The following is a 23,342-nucleotide window of genomic DNA, read 5'->3' on the forward strand; positions in this document are numbered from 1 at the left end:
TTTATTATTAGAAAAATAATAGTTTGTTTACTAAATTAATATATTGTGTTTATTAATTAATTCATAAATTATTATTTTTAATAAATTTTATTAAGTAAATTTCAATGAGACCAAATGCGGATGAGATCTTAGGATTAACTTTTAAAAGAGTTAACTGTATATACATGACGTATTTAATTTGTTGAAATGAAATAATTAGAGAACATATTAAAACAAGTTATTTATATATTTTATTTAATTTTTAAGATATATAAATATTTTCTCAAAAAGTATATAAATATAAATTAATAGTTTTAAAAAAAACTTTATTTTTTTAGGATTTAATGAAAATTTTGAGAGATCTAAAAACTTAAAAAAAATCACATATATTTTTTTCTAAAATTTTAGTAACTTAACAATTGTTTTAAACTCTTAAGAGGATAAAACTAAAATTTTGAAAAATTTGTGGTTGACATTGTTCCAAAAGTTTGGGGACAAGGACGCCTTAGTTCTGAATGGGGCGATAATTTAAGCAATAAACTCAAGAAAACGTTAAAATGAATTTAAAAAATAGGTATTAAAATGAAAAATACGAATGTCGTTAGAGAGAAAGATAAAAGATCCAGATGCACCAGCGTATAACCAAAGCCCACGTTCTCTCTTGTATCTGTCAGCATCATTATGATTCCAGCTCGAGTCATAAGAGGAGCGATCCAAACTCTCCGTTCATAATCCAAGCTTCTCGACTCTCGCTGTGTTTATTACCGTGTCACTCCAGTCCAGACACGTCAAAAGAAGAAATGGATAAGCCTATGCTGTACGGAGAAACAAGTGGTGGCGGTGGAAGACGAGGCCGTTTGTATCGTCGATCTGAAGCTATTACTTATGGCTCTCCTTATCAGCAAGCAGCTGCCCTCGTCGATCTGGTCACCTTCGATTTTCTGTTTGGAGATTTCTGTTTTAATTCTTTGAATTATCTTTCGTTTTTCTCATTTTTGTTTGAAAATGACTGATTACCTTTCCTTTTAACAATCTTTTTCTTTTGATTTTTTTTAATTATGTTTCTAGCCTACTGGATTGAGCTTCAGGACAATTTCTTTGAAGATCATTTATTATTCGTAGCGTACAGAGGTTTTTAGTATATCTAAATGTTGAACACTACAGAAAACAGAATAGTAATAGGTGGAAGTTTGTAATTGAAGTGCAAAAATACAATAGGTTTACTCTAGCATTCAGAATCTAGACATCTAGTGTCTGTTTTTTTTTTTTGGTTAAACAGTATGATAGTAGTTTATTATTTGTTCTTCTTATCTGTACATATTTATCATTGTGCCATTTCAACGTTCTAGTTATACTATCCTCTCTTTTAACAAATACTTGAAATAGTATCTGAAATAAGTACTCTTTAACTTAACATCACAAGCAGTGACCAAATTATATGTTTACTCTTATGTTCAAATAATTTAAAAAGGAGAGAACTTATTTGATTGGCATCGTTATTTAGGCTGAGGATGGTGTTGGTCTGCCCGAGCAAATTCTTGATAAATCAAGCTTTGGAAGTGCTGCAAAGTTCTACTTCATCTTCATTAAATTTGATATCATTTGGACCCTTAATTATTTTGCGTTGGTTGTTCTAAACTTTTTGAGGTTCGCATAACTTTTCTTTTTGCTATTTACTTTAAATTTCAATTAGGTGGTGCAAGGCCTTCTGGTTAACCAGGATGAACAAAAAAATGGAAAATGAAGAAATGCTTTTGAAATTTTATAGAGATGAATATCTAATTCAAACTTGATTGACTATTTTCAGAAGCCTTTGTGGTGTTGGACGAGTAGTTCATATTCTTGCAGTGATAGGGGCTACTTTTTTCTTGGGCAGTTGCCTTACTTGACTGCTACAGAGTCCATTATATACGAGGTATGGTAATATAGGTAGATATATATTTTGGAAAATTCTCCAGTTTATTACAAAACAAATAGGGCCTGTTATGCCTGCACGATCTTATGCGTTATATCACTCTGGATTGTGAATTTGTGATATAACTTAATGAAACATCATGTGCCTTAAAAAGAAAAAAGAAGATTAAGGCAAAGCAGTGAAAAATTGCCGCATTTTTTCTGTATGGTAATAACTAATAAGCGCAAGTTTGTTTGTTTTCGTGGGTATGTATTATATAATGCATTTCTTTGCTGGCTTTTGGTTATGTGTAAGAGTACCATGAGAGCATGTACTTTTGTAGGTTATGCGATAGATAAGGATAATTAGTTAGTATTTTAATATAACACCAACTCTTAGAAAGTTAGATTGATAAGGATAACTACTAAGTAGTTTAGTTTAAATTAAATACTTGTTCTCACCTACTGTATATATTTATTAAACTTGTAACCTGTTTTTGATGAATATACGATAATGAAGTTTTTCACTTTTCCTTACCTTTGTCATTTAATTTATTTCGTCACTTAATTCATTTTACTTCACTTTACATTAGTCCTATTTTCAACATAGTATCAGTTAGGTGACCGATCCTTCACCTAAATCTAGCCGTCGATCAAGAATTCTGCCACTTCTTCATCGGAGGTCACTTCGAAATTTCTTGTTAATTTGCCCCATTCAAACCTTTCTGATGTTTCTTCAGCCTCTATCACTTGTAACCGATTGAATGGTGACAATTATATCGCTTGGTCCCAATCTGTTCGCCTTTATATAACCGGTCGACGCAAACAACAATATCTTTTGGAGACCACACCAGTTCCCGCTGTGACGGATCCTGAATATTCAACCTGGCTAAGTGAGAATACCATGATTATGTCATGGCTCATCAATTCCATGATTCCTGCTGTGGGGGAAAACTTGCTGTTGTTTGAAACAGCGGTTGAAATTTAGAGTGCTGCAAAGGCGATGTATTCGAATCTAGAAAATTTTGCTGCTTTATTTGGGATCGAGTGTCAACTTGCCAATCTCAAACAAGACAACATGACCATGACTCAGTATTTTACTCTAATGTCGTGCCTATGGCAGCAACTTGATTTGTTCGAATCCCATGAATGGAGGTGTGTAGAAGATGTCGCTCTATTCAAGAAGATTGTTGAATAGCGTCGGATATTCCAGTTTTTGTCCAGTTTGCATCGGGATCTTGATGAAGTCCGAGGATGAGTATTAGGACTCAAATTTCTTCCTTCAATCCGGGAAATATTTTCTGCAGTACGACACGAAGAAAGTCGACGTACCGTTATGCTTCATGATTCCCAGTCCGCTGAAGGGTCTGCATTGCTCACTCACTCTCAAACTACTACTCAACCAAAGAAGGGGCGACCTTGGTGTGACTATTGTAAGAAGGTTGGCCATCTACGGGATTCCTGTTGGAAATTACATGGCAAGCCTACTGATGGGAAGTCTTCAAAACAACATCAACAACGTGATACTCAAAGAAACTGTGTTGTGAATACTGATTTACAAAGAAGTTCGTTTACTAAAAAAACGAATGGAAGAGTTGCAACAGTTTTTTAGTCAGTTAAACACTCATTTCCAATCAGTACCTGCAGGTATAATTCCTTCTGCTACTTTGGCTAATACATCCACCACTCCTACTTGGATTGTGGATTCTGGTGCAAGTGATCATATGACAGGTGATCTTCGGCTCTTTAACACTTTTCATGCCGACTCGTCTATCTCTCATATTCGAACAACTAATGGTTCTCTATCTGGTGTTGCCGGTCATGGATCTATTCGAATAAATCAGGATATTTTGTTATCTCATGTTCTTTATGTTCCCAATCTCACTTGCAATCTTATCTCAATTAGCAAGTTGTCTGGCGATTTATGCTGTACCACAAAATTTAACTCTGATTTTTATGAATTTCAGGATTTCAACTCGGGGAAAGTGATTGGCAGTGCTAGGCTTTGTGGGGGTCTTTACCTACTTCCAACAACTTTATTTTCCCACTCATGCACTTCCTTCAATGTTATACAACAATTTCCTTTACTTGAACTTTCAATCGATGTTATGTTATTGCATTTTCGTTTAGGACATCCAGTTTCTTTTATCTTGCAAAATTGTTTCCAAATTTGTTTGTCAATAAAAGTCTGAAATCTTTTTCTTGTGATATTTGTCCACTTGCTAAACAAACTAAGAGTGTTTATCTACCTTCTCCATATAAATCATCCAAACCATTTACCATAATTCATAGTGATATTTGGGGACCATCTTGGGTTGCATCTTTACATGGGTTTCGGTGGATTATTTCATTTATTGATGATCACACTTGTACTACCTGGACCATTCTCATGAAAACCAAATCTGAAGCTTGTGAAATATTTAAACAGTTCCATAAGATATTTAAAACTCAATTTCAGTGTTCAATCCAAATGTTTCATTCTGACAATGATAGTGAGTATTTTGCCAATGTTTTGGGTTATTTCTTTCAGGAAACCGAGATTGTTCGTCTTACTTCTTGTGTCAATTCTCCTCAACAAAATAGGATTGCTGAGTGAAAAAACATGCATCTTCTTGAGGTTACTCGGTCTCTACTTTTTTCCACAAATGTTCCTAACTATTTTTGAGAAGCCCTTTTAACTGCCACTTATTTGATTAACCGTCTCCCTAGTAAACCGTTACAATTTAAGTGTCCGAGAGATGTTTTTCTTCATTTTTTTCCCAATTTTAAACCGATGACTTCATTGTTACCCCTTAGAGTTTTTGGTTGTACTGTGTTCGTTCATAACAATGTTCTTTTCAAGTCCAAATTAGATCATCGAGCATTTCGGTGTGTGTTTCTGGGTTATTCATCGACTCAAAAGGGCTTTCGGCGTTATTATCCTCGTACAAAGAAATTATTTATTACTATGGACGTTAGTTTCTTTGAAAAAACACATTTTTTCTTTAAAACTGCTATTTAGGGGAGTCATATAATGAATATCAGTTTGTTGACTCACAACAATTGTCACTTTATTTGCAGCCAGCTCTTTTTGATCAACCAGCACCGTCAAACCAGTTAAACCAATCGAATAAGCCTACAAAATCGCTACAGCCAGACCAAACAACACTATGAAACCCAGAAAACGTATCCTTGCCAAACCAGTCCACCGTAACACATTTACCTCGGCATAATCAACATATCACTTCGCCTCGAATACCTCAATCTGAGTTGCAGATTTACAAGACACGACAAAAACCAATTTCTAAATCAATCCCTGAACCTAATCCCGAGTCTCCCACACAACATGGACACTGTCATGAACCGAAACCGAACGAGAATCCTTTGGAGAATGAAGAAGGTAATCAGAGTTCTTCCACTGAATTAAATGCTTTTATTGATGATAATGACTTGCTGATTGCTCAAAGGAAAGGAGTAAGAAAATGCAGAAATTATCCAATTGAGAGATTTGTTGCATATGGAAAGCTAACGCCTTGTTTTAAGAACTTTACAACAAGTGTAGATAGCATTATTGTTCCAAATACGGTGGAAGAAGCATTGAAAGATCCCAAGTGGAAAAAGACAGTAGAAGATGAATTAAAAGCACTGGAAAACAATAATACTTGGATTCTAGTTGATCTTCCGAAAGATAAAAAACCAGTCGGCTGCAAATGGGTATTCACAGTAAAATACAAAGCTGATGGTAGCATTGAAAGATATAAGGCGAGATTAGTGGCGAAATGAATCACTCAATCTTTTGGAGTTGATTATCATGAAACGTTTGCTCCGGTAGCAAAACTAAACACTGTGAGAGTGTTACTGTCATTAGCAGTTAATGAGAATTAGGTGCTTCATCAGTTAGACATCAAAAACGCGTTTCTAAACGGAAACTTGGAGGAGGAAGTATATATGCGAATTCCACCGGGTGTGAAGAGTAATACAGGAAAAGCATGTAGATTACTAAAGTCCTTGTATGGACTTAAGCAATATCCAAGAGTTTGGTTTGACAGATTTACAAAGGTTATTATTCAGGATAGTTACAAGCAATGTCGGTCGGATCACACTTTATTTGTCAAAACAGCTTCAAACAACAAAAGACAATTTTGATTGTCTATGTGGATGATATCATTCTAACAGGTGATGATTGTATGGAGATAGAAAGATTGAAAAAGCTACTGGCGAAGAAGTTCGAAACCAAAGACTTGGGAACTTTACGCTATTTTTTAGGCATGGAGGTTGCAAGGTCAAAAGAAGGAATAGTGATCAATCAAAGGAAATATATCCTTGATCTACTATCATAAACTGAAATGAAAGGATGTAAGCCAGCAGAAACACCCATGGAAGCAAATCGTAAGCTAAGGAGAGAAGAATTGGGAAGTCTTGTAAACAAAGAACAGTATCAAAGGCTAGTAGGTAAACTAATTTATTTATCACTTACTAGACCTGATATTGCATTCCCTGTCAGTATAGTGAGTCAATATATGAATGATCCAAGAGAATAACATTTAGAGGTTGTGAATATAATTCTAAGATATTTGAAAATGACATCAGGATATGTGTTAATTTTTAGAAAGAGTGATGATAGAACAGTAAGAATATTTTCGGATTCAAGCTGGGCAGGTGAATTAACGGAAAGAAGATCTACAACTGGTTATTGTTCATTTGTTTGGGGAAATCTGGTTACTTGGAAAAGTAAAAACAGGCGTTGGTGTCGAAGTAGTGCAGAAGCAGAATTTAGAGCAATGACACTTGGAATTTGCGAAGGAATTTGGCTTCAAAGAATGTTAATTGAGCTAGGGTTATGTGCCAACAAATGGTTTGAACTTCAAAGTGACAGTAAATCTGCAATAAGTATTGCAAAGAATCCAGTTCATCATGACCGAACGAAGCATGTGGAGATTGACAGACATTTCATCTCTGAAAAGGTGAATGGTGGAACGGTGAAACTCAATTATGTTTCAACGAAGAATCAGTTAGCAGATATTCTCACCAAAGCACTTCCAAGAATTACCTTTGATGAGATTATATCCAAGTTGGGTCTTTTCAACATTTACTCCCCAACTCGAGGGAGAGTGTAGGTTATGCGATAGATAAGGATAATTAGTTAGTATTTTAATATAACAGTAACTCTTAGAAAGCTAGATAGATAAGGATAACTACTAAGTAGTTTAGTTTAAATTAAATATTTGTTCTCACCTACTGTATATTTATTAAACTTGTAACCTGTTTTTGATGAATATACGATAGTGAAGTTTTTCACTTTTCCTTACCTTTGTCATTTAATTTATTTCATCACTTAATTCCTTTTACTTCACTTTACATTAGCCCTATTTTCAACAACTTTCTATGGGGTTATTCTCAAGACACCCAATAGCTTTTTGCTATATGCTATGTGGTTGTAAAAAATTAGTGATTTTCCTGAATTATCAATTTAATGTGTCTTTCATATTAAAATTCACTAGCATAAACCTTGGATTCTATATATTGTTTTGCAGGTTGTGACTCTCATTGTCCTAGCAATACATACTTTTTTCCCTATTTCCTATGAAGGACCCAGTATCTATTGGAAGCGTCCCCTTAATCTGTTAAAGGTACTTGCATATGATTCTGTTTTGGATCCCTAATCTCTCTCGTACTGTATTTGGATAAAATTCTTTCATATATGTACTTCTTCAATGTAAGGAAAAAGGTAGAAGACAGAATGACAAGAATATCATTCCAAAGTTATACTCTTCCATGTTCATTTATACCCATGTTGGACCTGTTTTGGACTTCTTGAATGCAATTCCATATTCAGGGATGATGGTTCATAAGGTGTTGGACATATATACCGTCTGACAATGCCCAAATCCACAATAGTGTTTATGCTTTGTTTAACCCTGTCTCCAATTTCTCTTTGCAACAATATGGACTTTTAGTAGAATTTATTCCTTTGAAGCTAAACAATGGAGTTGAACACTTATTGTTTCAATAAAAGATTTGACTTTGTGCTATTCTATTCTTTTTACCTCCATAAATCAAATAATTCATTGATAATTTCTTACGATTTGATATTGGCTTTTGCATGTTGTATTTTGTTTTTCTTCTTCTTTTTAATTATTGTCTTTCAAAAGGGCTAAAACTGCTTCTTTTGTTTATTGAATTCTATGTATAGAATTTACTATCTTGATTTCCCCGACATTATCCTCATAGTTATCTTCAGGATATAATTTGCTTTTCTCTTTCATTTTATGATGTAGCTTAACACTGCATATCTTGATTCAACTTCCAGGTCATCTGCCTCTTGATTATGGTCGCAGATTTACTGGTCTTTTTCATCTATTTGTCTCCAGTGGCCATGAATTCTCTTCCATTCAGGGTTGCACCTTATGTCAGAGTTATTCTTTTCATCCTAAGCATTAGGTAATGAGTGACAAAATCTGTACCTTCCTTTTTTTGTAAAGTGTTTCATGTGTATATGCTTGTATTTTATACGTCTAACAAGCATCTATCTGTTCTTGTGAATGTCCAGAACTGAGCCTAAGTAAGCCAAAAATGTACGCTTGTGGTTTTGCAGATGCATGGTGTGAAATTATGCTCCATTTATCTTTGAACTACCAACATATTTTTCCATGGTCATCCTCATTGATTGATCTGATCAGAGAGATCATATGGATCTATGAGAATAATAGAGAGTTCGAGGATAATTTGAGATTTTGAATAGTGAATTTTATATGGTGTTTATGTGCTGCTAAGGTTCACAACCTGATAAAATTGACAACCTAGTTTTAGACCAGTTATTGATCTTAATATCAGCATTTAATCTGGAGTAAGCATGATTTTACACATCACTAACTGCTTGGTGCGGCCACGAGATGGAGCATGGTGTGTACTTAATATATCCTAGTCTTTTAGGCTAACTTCATTGGTTTGAGAGAAGGTAATGGATGGGTCACGTCTCCTCGTTAATCCTTTTTTCAGGGACATGAAAAAAGATAAGATGTTTCCTCTTGGGCTGATGGCACCCTTCACTTGAAACCGTTTGGTTCTGTATAGATGTTTCTCTCTTGTGTGTTTTTTCCATAATTGGGTCCACAACCAGTTGAAGTGTAAGGTTAAAATAATGCGGTGGGAAGAGAAGTATGTTCTTTTTCCCTCTAACATTTCTGTGTCGTTTTTCTCCGAGATAAGGAAACCAGAAAAAAAGGAGTAATAATTTTTGGATAGGTTGAGCTAAGACTAATATGGTCTGCTCTGGGTGTCACAAGTTGACCATTTATAGATTGTTATGCCCATTGTTGAATTTAGTTCTTCAATAATTTTCAGAGTTCCTTAGCTTTTTGACATACCGATTGACCTATTTAACAATGGTCTATACATCTTGACTGCAAATTCACTTTATCATTGTAAAGATTACATGATTTTACTGATAATTTTTTAATATACATGTTTGAAGGAAGTTGTGTTTCTTTGCTCTCTGTGATTTCAGCTATTTTCATTTAATATTTTTCCTCTTTATGACTTAGGGAACTACGAAATAGCATCATCATTTTGGCTGGAATGATTGGAACATACTTGAATGTCTTGGTTTGTATACTTTCTTATCACCATACCAGTATCCATGCCTGCTGTATTTTAATTTTGAACAATATGTATTTTCCTTCTAATCTGGTCCAATATTGGTTATAATTATATACTACTAATGTTTTTCCGAGCGCAATCTTAGTTACTGTCTCATCTGCCTTGATTGCAGGCTCTGTGGCTGTTATTTCTTCTGTTTGCCAGTTGGGTAGCATATGTTATGTTTGAAGATACAGAACAGGGTAAAACGGTCTTTACCTCGTTTGGTACCACGTTGTATCAGATGTTTGTATTATTCACCACATCGAACAACCCAGATGTATGGATACCCGCCTATAAGTAAGTTTGGAATTAAATGGTGATTTGGTTGAATGTTTGTTATTTATTGTGCTGTTAAGAAATATTTGGCTTTATTTAATGTAAAAAGAATGGTTGAAATGGATGGCATTTTCCCCCTACAGGGAAATATTTTTACATTTGTAAACATTTCATGAAACTTCACACACTTATCTCTTTTCTTAGTTCCTGCTTGTTCCACTTTTGTTTTATAATCTATATAGTGTTAGTTGCTTGCTTGTTTGTTTTTTCTGTAACGATCAATTTTTGTCTTGTCCTATCATTTTTCTTCCAGTGGTGATTATGGTAAACTCAATTTGGAGTTTAGCTTTATTTATGCATTTTTTGTATTACAATAGGTAAATTAGCTTTTCTTAAGAAAATCAGGATGGTTATCTTCTATTGTATACTTCGATCATGTTAAAACCTAATTTCTTTTGGCAATTCCTTTGATTTTTTGTATCTTTCAATTTTTTGGCTACAGGGCTTCACGTTGGTACTCCATCTTTTTTGTTCTCTATGTCCTGATTGGGGTTTACTTCGTTACAAATTTGATTCTTGCTGTTGTATATGATAGCTTCAAAGGCGAGGTTTGTTGTTCATTCTAATTACTTTTGCTCTGAGGTTTGTTCCTTTGTTTTTATTGTTGCTTGTATGATCTGTTATTATTTTAATATTGATTATGATGACTCTCATTTCATAGGGAAAAAAAAGATTAAGCATATGTGCTTAAATCTCCTTTTCTTGTAGCTTGCAAAACAAGTATCTGAGATGGACCGGAATAGGAGAAATATATTGTGTAAAGCCTTTGACCTTATTGATGATTATGTAAGTACATTATTCACTTACTGGTCCAGTATCCCTTCTACATTCTAAATTGCTCTGTGTGTAAATGCTGCTATCTTTGTGAGCGATATATGGTTGCTAAATTTTTTTGTATGTGTAACTCGTGCATAGCTTCATCTCTGTGTTAGATTTTTCATATTGTGAGCTGGATGTGGGGACTTGTAGGATTCATTCACTATATATATATAGTCCTTTGGCAGTACGTACTACATAATTAAAAGTGTATCAGTAAGATAAAATGAATAAAGATAACGTATGATATTGTCTAAGCAACTAATTTGAAAGACAATAGATGGATAAAGTAAGACAAGGAAAAATAGCATGGGGACAGTTCTGATGATGAGCAATTCAAGGATACAAATTAGACCACTACCATCAATCTTTCATGTTTCTTTTAGTAGAATTTATCATGGTTAAAGATGTTTGAATCATCATGTAAAGTTGATATAGAGAGAATTTTTATGTCCATGAGTTGCTATTGTTGGTTGGATCATATGTTTCGTGTTTACTTCTGGAGAGAGACTTTTCAATGGAAGACACTTTTCTCCCAATTATTTGTTTGACTTGATTAGGTTGATTTATCCATGAATTGGAAGCTCCCACCATTGGATTTATCCAAAAACATTTGCCACATTAAGTGGATAAAAAGTAGGGACAAAAATGTTTGACAAGTAGCATGACTCCTTCACAATACAATTTCTTTTTTCTGTTTGAGTGATTTGTCCTGTTGTTTTCTGCTTGTGAAAGGACTATCATTGTTTCTTTTATGCAGTCTTAGTCAACTTAATTTATCTTGTTTGACTGTCATTGTGATATTTGAAAACACTTATTTCTGCTTTATTGATATAGCCAACCCCACATTGCAGGAGAAGGCTAGTATGCGGTGATGTGATTTTAGTCAAGTTTTCTGAATGTTCCTTTTCTACATGCAGAATGTTGGGTTCCTCAACAAGGAGCAATGCATTCATCTGTTTGAAGAACTAAATAATTACAGGTACTAATTACAACACCATATTTAATGTGTTTCTAGAAGTAAACTGCCTTCTTGTCTCTTGCATCAATACATATTTCTCCGGCTTCTAATAGGTATTAAGATGTGGAATTTGCGCAGGTTCTGTTGGGTTTAAGTCATTTAAGATTTGGCTACTGTTTTGGGGGGGGGGAGGAAATGAGTTATGTTAAAAGAAGAAAGGATGCAGGAATATCAGTCTCAAATAAGGGAATAGTTTTAAGCATTATTAACAAGTTGTCTCTCTTGTTAATCTGTTTAGCGCATTGCTAATCTTAATTACGATCAAAACACTTTGAATCAGAAAAAAAAAAATCAGTCTCCTGTTTGATTGTCAAAGATTAGCTAGTTTTCTTTTTGTATCTTATAATTGATAAATATTTGATACAATTATGAAAGTAAAAATTATGTACATGCAGTTCTTATTTTATTGAACTTTAAACCTCTTTTATTTTGTTAGTCCTTCTGATATTGTGCATGCTAAAGTATGCCTGGCTCCAATTATCGTATTCAGGTCTTTGCCAAAAATATCAAGGGAAGAATTTGAGTTAATATTTGATGAACTGGATGATAGTCGTGACTTCAAGGTATATACTTATTACTTCACCATTTTGATTTGATTAAATTTGAGCATTTTTCCCCTTTTGGGTATCGGTCAGTACTATTATATCCCTCCGCCCGTTACCCTATCCGGTCTTGAGTAATCCCACATCTGACCCGCCCGACACAAATATATACATAGAAATTTTTTACCCTAAAGTCATTAAATAGTAGGAACCAAACAATTTCAGTGGTTAAGGGAATTGTTATTATCCCTTGATGTCCCGGGTTCGAGTACTATGCATGCACAGGGAATAACCGTATAAGTGTTCATTGTTAAATAATTGAGTCTTTGAATAGAAACCACCTTGTACACACCTTAGATTATAAAAAGCAATGTAGATAATTTTATTTTATTGTTTTAAATAGTTATTTGTTCTTTTATATTTTTTTCTTGTATGCAGCTCTGTCTAAATATCTTTTATACTCATTTCATTGACTGTTTATACAATATTATTAGTCTCTATTCTTCGTTTAATGTTATTTTTGCTGAATTTGATCTTTTTCTACATATAGATCAACTTGGATGAATTTACTGATCTTTGCAACGCCATTGGTCTAAGATTTCAAAAGGAGGATACTGTAAGTCCATTTTTCTATTAACCTTCTCAAAACATGTTCATATTTATGACAACAGGATCTTTTATGGTGTGCAGCCACCTTTGTTCGAAAGATTTCAAATCTACCGTTCACCTTTCTCTGAAAATTTGAAAGCCTTTGTTCGGAGTCCCAAATTTGGATATATAATATCCTTCATTCTCTTACTGAATCTATTTGCAGTTATTGTTGAGACAACGGTATGCCTCTTAACATATTTTATCTAGATGAATATTAGTATAGAATTTGCTTTAACAACTAATATTCTTTGATAAGTTCCTTGTGTGATGCAAGTAGTTCCACAATTTGATAGAACAAATATACTTGCATTTATCTGATGCCGACCTTTCAGTTGTAGATTACGGTTCCTACAAAGTACTCACGCATTGAATCGAAACTAATTTTTATATCAAATTTAAGATTTTGGAAACTAGGTAGAATAATGTCTCTTGTACATGCTGGTTTTGTTTGTGCCTTTTCTACTTGCATTGTCTGATGCTGGTGCTGTCAGACTACATTTCCTGCAAAGTACTCCCACATTGGAGTCAAACTCATTCTGTCTCAAAATTATGAGTTTGGAAACTATGTGGAACTGTGCCTCTGGGGTGTGGATTTCTTTCTTGCTTTTTCTCATGTCCACGGTTAGGAGCTCCAAATTGTCTTGAATCACATTATAAGATAGGGTTATAAACTGAAAAATAACTTGATCAGTGCCCCACGAGTAATTGTTTAAAGCTTCCCCTTTCCTTTCTTTTTTTTGATAGGAATATTAGGCCTCATTAAAAACCCCCTTCATGATTAATGGAACTCTGAAAAAGTTCCTTAATCAGCGGAAGGAGAAAAGAGTGCCTTGGATTTTATTAATAATAAACTTAATACAATATATTACAAAAACCTAAAACTCCTTGAAGGAAATCGACAACCTAAATAGTTACAACCTTAAAAACAACATAAATATTAACTAATTCCAGCCTTAGCTAGAGCGTCTGCCTCTAGATTAGTTGCCCTATTAACCCATTTGATAACACCTTCACACAGTCTAAGTTTTTCAATAATATCTTTAACAATGTAAGCATAAACAACAGGACATGAAACGAAATCCCTAACCCAGTCAACTGCCACCCTACAGTCACTATCAATTATCAACCGATCCTTTAATCTGTGTCGTATAGTGTGAAAGAAAGATAAGCCCTTTAGGATAGATTTCAATTCCATCAAAGTAGGAGGACCAGGACCTGCGGATTCCTTGTAAGAGTCAATGATTGTCCCGTTATCATCTCTCAAAACACCACCTATCCCACTTCTCTTCCAGTCAGTAGTAGTAGCAACATCGACATTTAATTTGATGAAGCCCTTCGGGGAGGGGACCAATTAATCATAGTTGCAATCAGTTTGGAGTTAGGAGAACAAGAATCCCCTAAGGAAGGATCTGAAATAAGCAAATCCTTAGATATCGAAACCTGTTTGTACTTAGCTAAGTACCATGAAGCTAGCCTGAATCTAGCTAAAAAGAAGAGTTCTGCTTGATCTACCTTTCCTCCTTCAAAAACAATATAATTCTGAATTTCCAAATTGTCCATAGGACAACCCCTGGAATAAATGACCATATGGTTGAATTAATCCTCAAATCAGCCCATGCTAGGAGAAATATTTTTGTATCAACATGAAAGACAGATTGAATGTTCCAGAACCTAATGAATTTATTCCAAATGCTCCAAACCACCGAACAAGTAAAAATAAATGGGAGGGTGTCTCATCAAACTGCTTGGAAAAAGGACACAACAAGTCATCTATACCCATCATACCTCTTTTAACAAGAGCGACTTCACTGCCAACTTCTGTAAAACAACTTGCCATACAAATGTCTCCACTCTTGGAGGCAGTAATCCACTCCAAACAACATTCTTCCAGAAATTAACATCTGATGAACTTGAGGTCCCTGAATAACACTGACTAACACAAGATTTCACAGTAAATACCCCATCTCCAGTGCCTTTCCAGACCAGTACGTCAGATGAATCAACTGAAAGGGAATATTTGAAATAATTGTCATCAAATTAGACCACTTCTCATATTCCCAATCATTCAATTCCCTTCTTAAATGTATATCCCAAAACCAGCTGCCTGAGCTAAAATCACCAAACTCAGATAATTTTCCAGTTTTGTTTAAGGAAATGGAAAACAATCTCGGAAAAATGATCTTTAATGGTTGATCCATTGCCCAAACATCTTGCCAAAATCGAATGCTACCCCCATCGCCAACTTGAACAGAATAGTTGCTTCTAATTTTACAGCCAGTAGGGTCTATTCTGTAATGATTGTTCACCACGGATCTCCAAATCCATGAAAATTTGGGTGTAACCTTATTGTCAAATAGCAGTAAAGAAGAGTCTAAATTGTATTTAGAACAAATCAATCTCCTCCATTCCGCATTTCTTTCATTAGCAAACCTCCAAACCATTTTTCTAATAAAGCTCTGTTTACCTTGTCAATGTTTGGAACCCCCAATCCACCTTCGAATTTCGGTTTGCACACATTGGGCCAACCCACCCAATGAATCTTGTTCTGACCATTTCCTCCGCCCTATAAGAAGTTGGACATGATAGAATTGATTGACTTGTACACCGAAGCTGGAACTTTAAACAATGAAAAATAGTATGTAGGAAGCGAGCATAAGACTGAATTAATTAAAACTAACCTCCCTTCCATAGAAAGAGAGGATGCCTTCCAACCTGCCAACTTCTTGTTGAAACTGTGAACCACTGGATCCCATAGGGCAGAAGAATTACTTTGTGCTCCCAGAGGTAGTCCTAAGTATTCTGAAGGAAAACTACCAACAGTACAACCCACCGAATTTGCCCAATCTCTTATTTCCTCTTCATTCATATTCACCCCAAATAGTTTTGACTTCTTTAAGTTCAACTGGAGACCAGATATAACTTCGAAGAATCGAAGTACTCTCTTAACGTTCATAACCTGCTTTTTAGATGCACCACAAAATATTAGGTCATCAGCAAATTGAAGGTGGGATAATTTGAAAGTTCCCTTCTCCCTGCTAATAACCATACCGAAAATAACCCTTCTGAAACAGCCCTACGAAGCAAAAGATTAAGGAGTTCTCCAACTATGTTAAATAACATAGGAGACAAAGAGCAACCTTGACGAATACCCTTTGCCATTGGGAATTCCTCTGTAGGAACCCCATTAACCAAAACTGATATAGAAGCTGTTGTGACGCATTTCGAGATCCAGATAATCCATGTAGAACCAAAGTCCATTTTCCTCATTACTCTGAAAAGAATAGGCCAATCAACTATGTCATATGCCTTTTTAAAATCCACTTTAAAAACAACCCTTTAAACCTTTCTTCCTCCAAAATCAATTCCCTCATTAGCAATTAAAGAGCAGTCCAAAATTTGTCGACCTGGGATGAAAGCAAATTGAGAAGGATTGATAATGTCTGAAATGCAGCTCCTTAACCTCCTTGATAGACAGTTAGATAAAATCTTATATAGCCCACCTACTAAACTTATAGGTCTATAATCATCGAGGCCACCAGCATTCGAAATCTTTGGAATAAGAGTAATGAATGTATGGTTTACACCATGTTCCCAATCTTTTCCCAAATAGAAATTTCGAAAGAAAATCGTAATTACTTCCTTTAAAACAGGCCAGAACCTCTTGAAAAATCCCAAATTTAAACCATCCGGCCCTGGGGCTTTGTTACTGTCACAAGACTTCAAGGTTTCCCAAATCTCATCTTCAGAAAATTCTCTCTGTAACAACTGATTCTGATCCAGTGTAATTTTGCTAAAATCCAGCCTTATGTCATCGATTTCCAGAGTTGAACGCTCATTGTAAATTTTGAAGAAGTAATCCCTAACTGTTGCCTTTATTGCAATCGGATCCTGAATCGTAATTCCCCCAAAATTCAGTGCATTTAATGCATTTCGCTTCTTTCTAACTGTAGCACAAGTATGAAAGTATCTTGTGTTGCGGTCCCCATCTTTAATCCATTTTGATCTAGAATACTGGAAACCTATCTGCTCCTGAATTTTAAGCAGTTTCCACAATTCTGCTCTGTGAGAGTTCAAATCTGCCATTAATTCTCTGTCTGAAACACCATGCTGCTGCTGTTGGACAGCCTCTAACTTTTGAATTTTCTCTTCTAAATCAGAAATCAAAGCTTTTGGATACTGATCTGTTCTCCCAACCCAGTTCTTAATTGCACCTTTGGCATTCTTCAAAATATTAAAAACGCCCACTTTCCTTTGAGTTTTCTTACTGTTTTGAACAGATGACTTAATCAAGTCCTCAAAACCTTCCTCATCCATCAAGTAATTGAATAATTTGAAAGGTTTTTTACCCCAATCTACACCCCTATTCTCAAGAATTATAACATTGTGATCTGACACAGACCTTGGAAGAATGGACTGAACTATATCCGGGAATGCTGCCAAAAACTGACTATCAACAAGAAAACAATCCAGTCTTACAAAGGTTGGATTATCTTGTTTATTTGTCCAAGAAAATCTGCCTCCAATCATAGGTAAATCAATAAGACCAGATTGTAGGATAAACTGACTGAAAAGATTCATAGAATTTCTGTTCTGCCCTCTGCCAATCTTCTCTTCTTCATACAAGTAAGCATTGAAGTCCCCTCCTACACAAACCGGACAATTCTGATCTCTTAGAAAAAGACTTAGTTCTTCAAAAAAACTTGTCTTCTCCTCCTCCACTAAGGACCATAAACATTGATGAAGCCACAACTGAAATTGTTGGCTCGAAATTTACCCGTTATGGCTATAAATCTGCTGCTTACATGTGATTTTCCAATTCGAAAATATTATCATCCCAACAACACAATAAACCCCCTGAGGATCCGATCGAACTAGATTCAATAACACCTCTGAGTTTGTTTAACCCACTCCTTCTAAAAAATGACGTGTTAATCTTCTCTGTCTTTGTTTCTTGCAGCCATAGAAAAGAAGGATAAATCTTAGAACATAAATTCTGAACAGCCCTCTGTTTTTGTTTTTTACCCAAACCCCTAACATTCCATGAGCAAATGATTAATTTTGTATTCATCATTGAAATAAATGTCGATCTCCTTAAATGACCCCAATCAAACTAATCACCTCCTCCAAGATCACCTTGATGATACCTTTCGATACTCTCTCTAGGCTTATGATTTTTCTAGAAAGGCTTCTTTTCCTTCCTTGAAAGACACCCCCAAAAGCTTACTAACCTCCCATGTAGCTAAAGCTTCTTCCAAAATATTTGAAAATGCTGGAGAGTAGGCTGTATCAATGCTCACATGATCTAGTGCTTCCCTTGTCAAAATTCTTTTGGCTCTTCTGATCAGCAAACCAGGTTTGAATCTGGAGCATTCTCCTTCTGAAAAACAACCTTCAATCTCCCTATCCTCAATTTCTTTCAATGAGCCTCCAACAATAACAAAATCTTGTTTCTCATTTTAATTATTACATTTCTCTAGGAGGCATACCATGCACTTAAGCAGTAGGAAACTACTTGGTTACTAGTTATGCGTCTAGATTACATGCAACTTCCCTTCTAGTTTGCTGACTGAAGAAAAATTTGTCAATTCAATTCTGAGAATGTTGTGAATGCATCAAATTCTGAAAAATTTATCTAATGTTGTGAATGTTCTGATTCCCAATTTCTACATTGTTTCTTGCTCTTTCCAACATGGACTCATGATTGCCACTTTAACTTTATTTGGAACTAAAAGTAAATATATAAGGTAACTTATGCAACGATCTGAAAGTCTGATGCCTATGGAGTGGTAGCGAAGTGACACTAAGAAACAAGAGAGAAATGTGCATGTGCATTTTTGGCTAAAAAATCAACAGAATACCCCTAATCTGCTTTTACCATTATCTTTTTGTCATTGGATGGAACTTTGAAAAATCAACAGATGATTAGATCGCTAGGATTTATATTGCCAAATTTAAATTCTGAGTTATAGTCTTGGACTAATTTCTGTGATATAAATTCGCCTGCAGCTTGATATTGAAAACAACTCCGGGCAGAAGGTGTGGCAAGAGGTTGAGTTTGTCTTTGGTAGGTACTTTCTAATGCATGTCAAGATTTTTGAGCTTTGTAATTAACTCCCTGGATTTAAATAATTTTTTTAAATTCATAAATTTGCATGATTTAATGCTTGTTTTGTTGTATGCAACATGTATGACATGTTATTGCTTACTTTCATGGTGCTTCATGCGCTTCTTTCCATTTGACAGGCTGGATATATGTACTGGAAATGGCACTGAAAGTGTATGCATATGGCTTTGCAAATTATTGGAGGGATGGTCAGAATCGCTTTGATTTTATTATTACATGGATAATAGGTAATTAGCCAAGTTAAATCATTGGTATTTTACCTAGATCTATTAAAGTAAAGCAACCAATTTTATTTTTCATATTTTTTGAAATTCTAATAATAATTATTATAAAACATCACAATGAGCTTTCAGAAAAGCAAATTTCAGGAATTATTTTGTTTCATGTTCTATATTTGACGACACCTTAATTTAATTACCGGTTAAACCAATTGTGAAAACTTGGTTGTCATTTGTGTCAACTGTCAATTCTTGAAGAAATTAAGCGGACTGCTTTAGAGTTTCCTTGGTGACTGATAATAGAGGATGGCATTGTTAGGAAATGAATTTTATTGATCTTATTCCAATTTTTAAATGTTGACTGTTTTTTTTATAGAATATAGGCCTCATTAAAAAAACCCCTTCATATCCTACATGTTATATAAGTAACATGAAGGACATAAGGAGGAAAAGAGCGCCTCTGAATTATATTAATCTGAAGCATAACATACAACCAATCCATAACCATAGTCTGCTTATAACATAAGACTTAACTACCTAAACACATACTGCCATAGTCTGCTTATAACATAAGACTTAACTACCTAAACACATACTGCAGCACTAAAACCATAGGAAGGAGGAAAAGAGCGCCTCATTAAATGTTGACTGTTGTAAAAGTTTTTAGGTAACCTGTAAAAGCTGAAGATATGAAATGACTTATATTATGATCAATATATTAAGGCATATGCTGCATATTATGATCGATAAATTAAGGAATATGCTGCATGTCATGTTCAATATATTAAGGAATACGCTGCTGTATTGATTTTCTCAACTGAAGTTAGCTGCTGTATAAATTTGCAAACAAGTAGCGTACAAGTTGTGGATAGTGCAAATGGCATGTGCACTACTGCATGTTTACGTTTGCAATATTTGTCCATTCAACTTGAAACGCTTCATTTGTTAATAGGCTACTGAATTTCGTTTTATTAAATTTGTGCTTGCAGTTATAGGAGAAACTATAACTTTGCAACTCCTGATGGACTTTACTTTTTCTCAAATGGAGAATGGTAAGGACAAAATATTTCAAAGTATGTATATTATTATTATATGCATCATTTTTAAGATTTTAAATAATCTCATTTGCGCCTATTCTTGTCTACAGGATTCGTTACCTTCTTCTTGCCAGAATGCTAAGATTGATAAGGCTCCTGATGCATGTCCAAAGTTACAGAGCTTTTGTTGCCACATTCTTAACCCTAATTCCAAGTCTAATGCCATATCTTGGGACTATATTTTGTATCCTATGCATCTATTGCTCAATTGGTGTACAGGTACTACGGATATTTTAATTCTACCGTCGTCTGCCTGCCTACCAGGATTTCAGATGCCACATTTTATTAAAGTTGCCTCAGTATATCAAACAACGTAGTTGTGAATTTTTTATCCTAAAGAAAAATGGTTTCCGATTCCTGGAATCCTAGAATTCATTGTGGATTATTATTCAGTCCAATCAATGATCTGATTATGTTACTAATGGAAATTATCACAATTTGTTCTAGATCTTGGCGGGATTGTCAATGCTGGGAATCCCAATCTAGATGCATCAGAGCTCACTGAAAATGAGTATCCTTTTTTGGCGTTTATAAGCCCGTCTTATATATGCCTTTGTAATAAATAGGCTGCACCAACAATCGTGGCAATTTACAGGATTAGGAAGTTTTGCATTTGGTTTCAGAGGTATGTTTAGAGCCAATTGCATGTTTTGAACTATATTAATATTCAGCGACTTTCCTTGACAACATCAGCTACTTGCTCTTCAATTTTAATGACTATCCAAACGGAATGGTCACACTTTTTAATTTGCTAGTGATGGGAAATTGGCAAGTATGGATGCAGGTATTGCTTTTGTGTCAAGATTTTTTTTTTCATTTTGTCTTCTTTCAACACAATTCTGTTTAGGACATGTAGAGGAGCATACTTGCTATTCATCATCCCGATGTATTCTTTGAATGGTCGATTAGGGTAGACTTAATCTATTTCACTTTTGGATATACTCCTCATTGCTGCTTGTAGCCTCTACTACAACACTTGCTGCATAAGTGCATATTTCTACATTAGAACTGTTAATGGGTTAGTTTAAAAGTTATTGGAACTCTCACATTATAGAAACTTTATCTTGGTGCAGTGTTGCTGTTTCTTTGCCTCGATAGTTAACTCATAATCTCTGAGAACTTCTAAGCATCTAAAATAATTCTGAAAACAAGTGTACCACCTTTTTTATATTCGAGATATTGTTTGTTTGGTAAGCTATGTACACATTAACATAAAATGAGGCACAGATTCAATATTCATGATCCATGCTTTTGTGGACAGTTCTGAAAAAAAAAAATACATACATAGCTAGTCTCCTTGATTTTATTCCTTTGTTGTCCTTACAACAAAAACATTTTGCATTCTTGCACCAAAAATTGTACAAGTAGGATGGTGGGCTAAGTAAGCCCAGAGGAGTTCATCACGCTGCGTAAAGGGCAGTAAAAAGAAATCCCGACTTCCTACACAACCTGACTACCTCCCGAGCGAACAAATAGGCCGCAAATTTGAGAATTATCCAAATGTTTGCCCACCTTTTGATAGAAGTCATCCTCCTAAATCCTTATTCAAGAACTGCTAGTCGCTCGATTGTTGGGAAAAGACTTTTGCCTAAGAGACAGGGATTTACGTTTAAAAAAGAAAGTGTAATTATATATGATATTTCTAGTTTTATTGCATTCTTTTGCACAAGTTCAATGGAATTTTGCTTGCTCCTGTATGTTATTTTCTTATGTTTCCTCTTGCTCTACTCAAATGATATACCCGTCCCTGGAGGCATGATTTTGTTTCTTTTTCCTTCTGAGTTGCTGTTACAGAGCTACAAGGAATTAACTGGAACTTCTTGGTCCCTTGTATATTTTATCAGCTTCTACCTAGTTACTGTTTTGTTGCTTTTGAATTTGGTAAGTCTTGAGAATATTTCTCATTTCCATTTAACGTTGCAGACACAATATAAAAAGGGGGAGAAAACTTATTTTTCTTTCTTCTGTAAATACAGGTTGTAGCTTTTGTCTTGGAGGCATTCTTCGCTGAAATGGATCTTGAGGCATCAGGGACTGGTGAAGAAGGTGATGACAAGGTCGGTACATTTTATAATCGCATTACTCTACCATGTATGATAGGGCACATTGTCATTCCGTTACCATGGATGTTATCCGACAAATTAGTGTTAATACATCCATTGAAAGGGATATAAATCTGATGTCCACTTTCATATTCCCAGGATGCTGGCTCAGGAAAAGGTCGAAGAAGACTCGCTGGGTATGTATTTGCTGTCTCGATATTTCTACATTTGTTCATTAACGCACTCAGTTTGTTCCATGTTTTAACTAAACTGGCATTTTGATTTCTCTTATCCCGTTCTGATGCACAGCACTAAGACTCGTAGTCAAAGAGTTGATGTTCTTCTACATCACATGTTGAGTGCGGAGCTGGATAGAAGCCACTCCTCATCCTCCAGTGCCTAGCTTGATTCGATATCTTCTGGTAAGTAAAATTTCTTTAACCAAAACTTTCAGGTGCAGTTCATAAATGATAAACCATATTCATTTTGGCTTGTTGAACTTTAGGTGTAAGACTTATTTGTTCAACTCGGTCTGTAATTCGTCGATGTACACACGAGTCTGCTTGCAAAGATTCTCTCTTGTTTTTCTTCTAAATATCCCCTTGCTTGAGTTTATGGTTCGCTTGTATATTGTCTCATGTTGGACTTTATACAATTATTAGCGACCAAAAAGATTCTAATGTGATAGATGATGCAGAGGTGTGTAACTTCTCAGATTGTAGTGATATAAATATTGTTTATATGATGATATAAATATTTTTTGATAAGAATGACAGGCCGCCTTAAAAAACCTCCTTCTTGATCAAAGAAGGAGGAAAAGAGTGCCTTGGAACTTTATTACTCCTCCGAAATTACATAAGATTTAACATAAACACCATACTGAAAAACACAACAGACTAAGCTACTCAACAGAACCAAAAACCTAAACTCAACGATAAAACGCACTGGAAACGACTAAACATCAACCAATTCCATCTTTGCTAAAACTATCAGCCTCCCATTC

General features: G+C 34.9%; 1 pseudogene; it reads left to right on the top strand.

The window, feature by feature from the left end:
* Positions 1-648: 648 nt before the first annotated feature.
* LOC120151563 lies at positions 649-22,949 on the top strand (annotated as a pseudogene).
* The last annotated feature ends 393 nt before the right edge of the window (positions 22,950-23,342 follow it).

This window comes from Hibiscus syriacus, unplaced genomic scaffold (genome assembly GCF_006381635.1).
Source record: "Hibiscus syriacus cultivar Baekdansim isolate YM2019G1 unplaced genomic scaffold, ASM638163v2 tig00111059_pilon, whole genome shotgun sequence".
Classification (NCBI taxonomy): Eukaryota; Viridiplantae; Streptophyta; class Magnoliopsida; order Malvales; family Malvaceae; genus Hibiscus; species Hibiscus syriacus.